Source organism: Bactrocera neohumeralis, chromosome 4, assembly GCF_024586455.1.
Source record: "Bactrocera neohumeralis isolate Rockhampton chromosome 4, APGP_CSIRO_Bneo_wtdbg2-racon-allhic-juicebox.fasta_v2, whole genome shotgun sequence".
In the NCBI taxonomy this organism is placed as follows: domain Eukaryota; kingdom Metazoa; phylum Arthropoda; class Insecta; order Diptera; family Tephritidae; genus Bactrocera; species Bactrocera neohumeralis.
The window spans coordinates 33,121,414-33,130,548 of NC_065921.1; the positions used below are offsets into that span (position 1 = coordinate 33,121,414).

At 35.7% G+C, this 9,135-nt stretch overlaps 1 protein-coding gene across 5 annotated transcripts in view; it reads right to left on the reverse strand.

Moving 5' to 3' along the window:
- The window catches only part of LOC126755040 (uncharacterized), an 83,038-nt gene that overhangs the window by 32,862 nt on the left and 41,041 nt on the right, over window positions 1-9,135 (reverse strand). For 2 of the 5 annotated variants that reach the window (XM_050467316.1, XM_050467318.1), the window contains exon 2: window positions 2,970-3,270. The exons of 2 other annotated variants lie outside the window; for them this stretch is intronic. The gene's annotated coding sequence lies outside the window, so the exon portion shown is untranslated. Of the gene's footprint in view, window positions 1-2,969; window positions 3,271-3,853; window positions 3,952-9,135 lie in introns of all 5 variants that reach the window. One more of the 5 variants, XM_050467317.1, reaches the window with a different exon arrangement.

Genomic DNA, 9,135 nt, shown 5'->3' on the forward strand with positions numbered 1-9,135 from the left:
GGGCAACTGTTTGCAAGAGTATAAAAAAGCTTTGGGTTCTAAACAGTGGATGAAAGAAACACAAATACAAATTCTAAACCCCCTCGTGAATCCGCCAAATGCCGACAGTGAATGCTGACATATCTGAGGTTATGACGATAGCCCAAAAATAATAAATCGTCGAAAGTGTTACAAATAATTGACAATACTTATCAAAATCAGCGGTTTTGTTTTTTCGTTCTTATAATCCAAAAATAAATTTTTAAAGAATTTAACAAATGAAAATACGTTTTTCGAGTGATAACTGATAACGAATAAATAGATAGAATGTAATCATTAAGTTAAAATTTTGTTCGTAACAAAGTGTATTCAACAAAGTGAAGTACATAAGTACTAAGTACATATGCTATATGATAGCATAGTAACATGAATAGCTTCCGTCCACTTGTTAAAATTTTTCGCAAACAAGTATGTTTGGGGCCTAATCAATGGCAAAATTTTCTATTTATCAGAAGATCGGGATTTCTTTCTTGTTTTCTTCAAGAGTGTGAAGTAATTTTATTGACGATACTTCGTTCAAGAGAATCTGAGTTGCATGCCACATACTTTTTCATATTCCTCTCGTTGCGATTTCCCAGTTGAAGCACAAAACATAGGTTATCGAACTCTAGAGTGCGTTACAAGGTAAACGATTTATCGAGAAATTCGTTACAATGCATAATATTTTATAAAAAAACATTTAAAAATAATAATAATAATAATACCCAACGATTACCCTCCTCCCGCCCAGCCGACGCGAGGGACGCAATCCGCAAACGAGCGGAATTAGCCGAGTCATACGTATAAAAGGCAAGAGAGTTTTAAGCCAGTCATCCCAGAATTCGACTGATCGCTCGACTGCACGTAGAGCACCAACGTGTTGAAGTATGGAATTTAGTACTTGCTTTATTCCCTTAGCAGTATCCTCGGCTACGCTCCCAATTTCGTGACTGTCCACCATGACACGGATGACCTTGTACCTCTCGGTCAATTAGTCCCAAACTTCAGCATATTTGCTATCACATACTGCTAAGCTACTCACCAATTCGAATGCTTCCCCATTCAAACAGTTTCGTAAATATTGCAATTTTTGTCCGCCCAACAAATTGACATTCGTATGAATGAGAGAGCAAAAATTATAATGAAAATGAAGCCATTGAGTGGGATCACCACTAAATGACGGCAGCTGTAGTTTTGGAAGCGGTACAGGAGCAGGTGAATCATGAACGGTAGTTTGCAATGTCTGCTGCCTTTGAGTTGCGTACAGGCGTTTCAGGTTAGCTTTGGCGGCGCTGTACTACTCCTCACCTTGTAGGCATGCCTGCCCCTCAATGAAAACGTTCTTGTCGGCACATGTGAGCGAATCCATTGCTCCTACAACAATTGGAGGTAAGTAGTTATTACCTCAGTGTCTACCGTCTAGAGCATCCACTTCGCATTTAGCGCGGTGTCGCGAATTTTAGCCGAAAACATGATGAATATTGAAAATGTTGAAAATGAAAGCGGATTAGCGGAATGTCATTAATATGCAATGATATCCGGCTCAAAGAACCAAAATAAGTTAATGTTTAGTAGTGTTCGCGGAAGATGAATAATATTAACGCGGATTGAAGTGAAAAGCGTGCTATGCGGTTGAATCCCTTTATTGAAGAGAGAGATATAACGGAAGCTGGTTTGACAGCAAGCACATAAGTGCTGCCCATGAAGCTTCAAACATATGTTTAGAAATGTGATGTCGTGATGTGATGTTGAGAATTAAAGTCCTCTCTCGACGAACAAAAACCAAACTCTATAAGTCACTCATAATTTCCGTCCTGCTATATGGTGCAGAGGCTTGGACGATGACAACAACTGATGAGTCGATGTTGCGAGTTTTCGAGAGAAAAGTTCTGCGAAAGATTTATGGTCCCTTGCGCGTTGGCCACGGCGAATATCGCATTCGATGGAACGAAGAGCTGTACGAGATATATGACGACATTGACATAGTTCAGCGAATTAAAAGACAGTGGCTACGCTGGCTAGGTCACGTTGTCCGAATGGACGAAAACACTCCAGCTCTGAAAGTATTCGACGCCGTACCCACCGGGGGAAGCAGAGGAAGAGGAAGACCTCCACTCCGTTGGAAGGACCAGGTGGAGAAGGACCTGGCTACGCTTGGAATATCCAATTGGCGCCACGTAGCGAAAAGAAGAAACGACTGGCGCACCGTTGTTAACTCGGCTATAATCGCGTAAGCGGTGTCTACGCCAATTAAGAAGAAGAAGATGTCAGATAGGCGCGAACAACGTTGGTATGCTTGCATTGGCTTAATAAGAGCCTGGTTTGAAGGCGATAATAAAGATTTGTATTGTTGTGCGAAAAATGTTTTTTTTTCAGTTCAAAGCAAAAACAAAAATTTATGAAAAGTGGTAAAGAAAAGCCTTAGAACCCATGGAATCTAGCCAAGTCCCAAATATAACAGTTTTATAATTAATAAAATAAAATATACAAATTATTTCTATTTCAATTTTGATTTCAGGTGTAACTGTAATTTTTGCTGAAGTTATTAATAAATTCCTGCGAAGTTAGTTGTTTCGCCCATTGTGCAACGTCATGGCTTATCGCATATCGTATACCCTAAATATTTCAACTAATACTTTCTATACTTAAGTATTAAGTGATTTGACTTGTTTCTCCTAATGTATGCTTCGAACAGTTACCACTTTCAGAGAATGTTAATGAATTTTATTAATACAGTGAAAGCTCTAATAAACAGACATCTCCTTTAACCGTGCACATTGGCCGGTCCCAAAATTGTTTGATGTTTATTAAGGATAATCTATTAGACGGCCAGAAAGGAAGATCCCGACAATGTCCGCTTACGGGAGACTTCACTGTATTTATTCATTCACATTCTTGCTAATTTCAACAAATAACTGTACAATATTTAAACTAATCGCTAACTAACTTACCATATAGGTTAAATTCTAAGAAGTCATTTATTGCTTTTGGCTCTGTGCGTTTTGAGAATGTTGATCAGCGTTAGTCTTTTGTGCTCATCAGCGAATCTTCTAAGCGATGAAATTGCAAAAAACTTTGAAAACTGAGCATTTTCGTGATTTTGTTTCTTCGGGAGATATTTTTGTTCGCACACCTGTTGGCAGTTGTTGTCGCTTGTTTGTTTTTGATATTGATATTTAGATTTTGCCTTCCAACTGGGCTCTTATATAATCCATTTTTATTTCAAGCACATATAATACATCTTTGCAATGTCTATGAAAGAATAATACTAGTTGATGAATTGAAAATACAAGGCGAAGTTATAGTTATGTAGGTGTATAAAAACAAGTAAGAATTGGCTAGGTTAGGATGTAACTGAAATTTTATACTGCTACAAATTGTGCGGTTATATAATTTTTTCCCAGGTTAAAACTGATAAATTTATCTGTCTGCCTCTCGTTACTGTCACTTTTTCATTTGATCGACTTTCAAGGATGCTAAAGAAGTTTTGACTTCTTTAATAATAAATAATATTAAAGGAGGAAGGCCTAAGTTATTTATACTTAACATGCAAGAATCAGCTTGGCTTTGGCTGGTGGTAAAACTTTGTATTAAAAAATGTTGCAAATCAATTCAAAATTTATTATTCATAGAAATCGTGAATAAATTACAATCAAATTTACTATATTTTGGAGGTTTACATCAAGGTATAGAAAAATTCCGTTCTAATTCAGTGCTAAACCACATAATTAAAAAAAACTTGTACATATGTATATTAAAGTATCACATTTTAACCATGCAGAGGTACAAAAATGGTATTTTTACGACATTTTTTAAATAAAAAAATCAAAGGTACATATATGAGCAATGTCTCCTGAAAGTTTGATATTAAAATGTTAGTTTCTCACAAAAAAGTGCTCTCGCAGTCGACAGCATAACTGATTATTGGTTTATCTAAAATTAAATAACCAAAAATATTCCGTTAGTACATACATAAATCTCGTATTTGAACAAAGAAAAAAATTAAAATTTTTATTAAAAAAATTCTAAACTTTTTTTTTTTGTCAAATTTTCGGCATTTATTGGCTTAAAAAAAGTCGTAATGAAAAAAATCCTTCGTTCAATAACTAGATAGTGTTATTTTAAAGATGTGTACATAATTCGAACTAAAACGGTCCATAACTGTCGAGAAATCGTGTCCACCGAGTTCAAAAACGGAGCACTGCACGCTGACGTGGCTTGATATGCAAAACTTCCGAAAGGTCTAAATCTTAAAATTTTACTCGAATCGATTTAAAATTTTTGGAGATAAGAAAAAAAACGATGTTTTGATTTTGCTCAGATATATTTAAGAATTTATTTTTAAGCAATTTTATTAAGATATAATTCTATCGAAAATCATTTGTATATGTAATGTATGTATGTGAGTTGGGGTAGTATTAACACGATTTTATCTATATTCACCAAGACCAAAGTCAGCCAGATGTTCGAATATTCTAATATTAGTTATATAGCGGCTAGGTAAAATTTCACTTTATTTTATACATTTTAGACACAAAGTGTTATAGAAAAATAAGTTCTCACAATGGAAGTTCGAAATTATTTATACAAGGTATACATATGGGGCTAAAGGAAGTATTGATCTCATTAACCCCATTTTTGCCACAAGGGGATATCATTATTAAAGAAACATTTTCCTTTAATTTCAATTACATATCTCACAACAGATATTTTCGGCAGCCAGTCAGCTATATGTGTTGGGGATATAGCCCGATTTCGACAATTTTTGGGCGGTAGACCACTCCGAGTGTCAAATTTAATGTCTCTGGTACACTTAGTTACTGATTTATCGGGCATTCAGTAGTTTTTAACAACCACGTTATATGGGGAGTGTGTGGGGATATCATCCGATTTAAGCTATTTTCACATTGTTCTAAAAAGAATTGAAAGAATTTGTCCTATGCAAATTTGGGTCCTATAGCTCGAATAGTTTGGAAGATTAAATCTGTTGGGGGCGAGGCCACGTCCACCTTTTAAACATTTCTCAACAAGAGGTTCCTCGGTTAATGCAATTCGTTTTACCAAATTACAGTTTTATATCTTAATGTGCGGCTTAGTTATGACAAATTATGGGCGTAATCGGACCACTGCCACGCCCACAAATTGCCATTAACCGAAAACCTATAAAGTGCCATAACTACGCACTAAATTAAGATATAGAACTGATATTTGGCACAGATGATTTCAGTAGCAAGGGGCACCTGTAGGAATTTTTTTTTTTAAAAGTGGGCATGGCCCCGCCCTCTAATAAGTTGAATGTACTATATATATCTCCTAAACCATTTAAGCTACAACAGCCAAATTCGCTCAGCACGAATATACGAAGAACTCCTAGCGATAGTGTGAAAATGGAAGCAATCGGATGGAAACCCCGTTCTCTCCCCATTTATCGGTACAATCCAAAACTACTTCAAGCGCGATAAATCAATAACTAACTGCGCGAGAGGCGTAATGGTATGACAAGGTTTTATAGGGACCGGGGTAAACATTGGACGATGGGCGCGGCACCGCCTACTTTTTTTGAAATCCCATATCTCGGGACCTGACTGCCCGATTTCGATTTGGTATGTGGTATTTTTTTCATATTTCCATGTCCCGTTGAGAAAATGGGCGAAATATTTTCCAAATAACATAATTTTAAATTCCACTAGATTCTTTCACTTTCCAGTACACAAATTAAGAAGTAATTAATATAACGAGATAAAGCTTTGCCCGAATAATGCCTTTAGTGTATGCCACCTAATGACCAAAAATTGTCCAAATTCAACAAAAACTGTTCAAGCCCATAGGTACCGAGTATTTGGACCCCGCTACCTATTGTTGACTTTTCATCGAAAATGTCGGTCAATGTGTGATATATAAGTATAACTGAGATTAAGGAGTAATCCTTCTCTTATAATGGTATGTCTATGTATTAAAAATTTTCCGGCTTTGATTTTTGCAGGTTGCAAGAGTATAAAATGTTCGGTTGCACCCTTAGCTCTTCCTTACTTGTCATACCCTGAACAGGGTATATTAAGTTTGCCACGAAGTTTGTAACATCCAGAAGGAAGCCAAGGAGACTCTATAAAGTATATATATAAATGATCAGTGTATTGAGCTGAGTCGATTTAGCGTTATGTCCGTCTGTCTGTCCGTATATTACATACTAGTGCCTCAGTTTTTATATCTCGAAACAACAGTTGCTATAAGAAGGTATTAAGTTTTGTTCACATAACGGTTGGTTGTAAGTCCTAAAACCAAAAGAGTCAGATATAAGGTTATATATACCAAAGTGATCAGGGCGACGAGTAGAGTTAAAATCCGGATGTCCGTCCGTCCGTGCAAGCTGTAACTAGAGTAAAAATTGAGATATCATGATGAAACTTGGTACACGTATTTCTTGGCTCTATAAGAAGGTCAAGTTCGAAAATGGGCGAAACCGACTAACAAAAACTCAGCCACGCCCACAAAATGGCGGAAAAATAGCAAAACCTATAAAGTGTCATAACTAAGCCATAAATAAAGATATTAAAGTGAAATTTGGCACAAAGGATCGCATTAGGAGGACATGCATATTTGGACGTAATTTTTTTGGAAAAAAGGGCGTTTTGAATTTCATCTGATGCCTTCTCTGTATAATATACATATACATTAGGAAATGAAAATAGAATTCAATACTCAAAGTACATAAATTGCTCCAATCTAATTAATTTTACAGCAAAATAAAAAAAAATATGTAAATTATTATCACTTTATCATGCGAGAGTATAAAATGTTCGGTGACACCCGAACGTAGCCCTTCCTTACTTGTTAAGATATCGTTTTGAAATTTTGCAAGCGTTATTTTCTTTTCAAGAAGCTGCTCATTTGTCTGACATTGGACCACTATAACATTTAGCTGCCACACAAACTGAACGATCGGAATCAAGTTCTTGTATGGAAAACTTTCACATTTGTCAATGTATCTTCACAAAAGTTGACACAGGTTATTTTCTAGGACAATTAAGTAATATACGAAGAAATTGTTCAGATCGGCTTACTATAGCATATAGCTGCTATAGAAACTGAACGATCGGATTCTAGTGCTGGTAAGGAAAACTTTTGGATTTGACAAGATATATTCACGAAATTTGGTAAAGATTATTTTCTAAGGCAGCAATGTAATCTCCGAAGAAATTGTTCAGATCGGTTAACTATAGCATATAGCTGCCATAGCAACTGAATGATCGGAATCAAATGCTTGCATAGGAAACTTCCTCATTTGACGATATATCTTCACGAAATTTGGTATGAGTTATTGTTTATAGAAATAATGTAATATCGGCAGAAATTCTTCAGATCGGCTCACTATACCTTATAGCTGCCATATAAACCGAACGATCGTAATCAAGAGCTTGTATGGAAAACTTTCGCATTTGACGTGGCATCTTCATGAAATTTTACATGGATTACTGCTTATGGTAATAATATAATCTCCAAAAAAATTGTTCAGATCGGATGAACTGAGCAAATCGTTTAAAACTATTATACTCTATAGCAGTAGCGCTCAACGCAATAAAAATCCAAACACGCGTGTTTGACTGATAATTCTGCTACTGCGAAAAATATCACACGCACACGAAAGCGGCTGAACACGTACGCTAGGGACGTACGAAAATCTATAGCAATGGCCGACTTCCTAAAAGCAAGTTGCGATGCATAACTCGAAAAAATGCGTATGAAATGCAAAGCTGATTTTCAACGCAACTCTGCGTTGCAAATAAATGCTTTGCATATAAATGACGTTTAGGAACGTCATCGTAAAACTCATACATAAAACATAGGTCAAATAATGACTGTTATTACAAATAACGAAATTTTGAGTTAATATGGACGAGAGAAGAAATTATTCATTAATTTTATTAGCAAATGCTGAAGGATTAGCTTTAGCTAATTCTTCAAATATTAAGTTAATAAAAAAACTAATTGAAAAGAAAAAAAGAAGCGGCAGTTTTTATTAAGGACTTTGAATTTAAGAAGAAGAAAGGTGGTGAAAAATAAAAATTTTTGTGGATCTATTGTATTGATGGAAGACGATATATTTTATTCCCATTTTCGGATGCGAAGAAGCACGTTCAAGGTAAGTACACAATTGAATTTCAAATATGGATAACATAAAACATGTTCGCTGCAATTTCAGAGGCTGATGACTATGCTACAACCAATGTGGACCGAATCATCAACAGGTCGTACTGCAGTTTCCATGGAAAAGGCATTGTATTTGACAATTTGAAAGTTTGCCAATAATACATCATTTCGACAAATTAGTGACAGATTTGATGTAGGAATGGGCGCCACTTATAGAGCATTTATTAAAATCCTCAAACTTATATGTCGTCTAAAATCGACAATAATAAAATTTCCAACTACTACTGCAGCTCAAAAAAAGATCGCTGATGGGTTTTCTCAACGTCGCCACAATATATTTCCTTTTGTATAAGGATGCATTGATGGAACGCACATTCCCATATCACAACCAAAAAATGATGCAATAAGTTTCTATAACAGAAAAGGGACGTTTTCCATCATTGCACAGGTAATTACACATGTATACTCATCTCTTGGCAAATTATAATAAGCAATTTGTATAGGCCATTGTTGACAGCGATATGAAATTTCTGGACGTCTTTGTCGGCTGTCCCGGACGATGTCATGACGCATCAGTGTGGCAAAGGAGCCCATTTCGTAGAGCACTAGTAAGCGGTGAATTAAATATTCCACCAAATCACCACTTCTTATGTTGAGAAAACACCTCGTTATTTCATCTCTTGAAAATGGAAACGAGCTCTCAACGTCCCTCATTTCCCTTAAAATCGACTCCCAAATTGTATTTCTCTTTCTTTTTTTGCCGGAAAATTCTGCTTCATGGCGAAGCCTTGTTGTTATTAATAATTTCTTCCGCTCGTGTGTCCACTTTTTTCTCTATAATATAAGATAAAACGAAATGATAACACAATTTAAATTAGTTACAATAAATAAAAATTATTTACTCTGCCATTGTCTGTTCTGCATACCAAATAAAATTGATGCACGCTTTAAACATCTGATGCGTTTAAA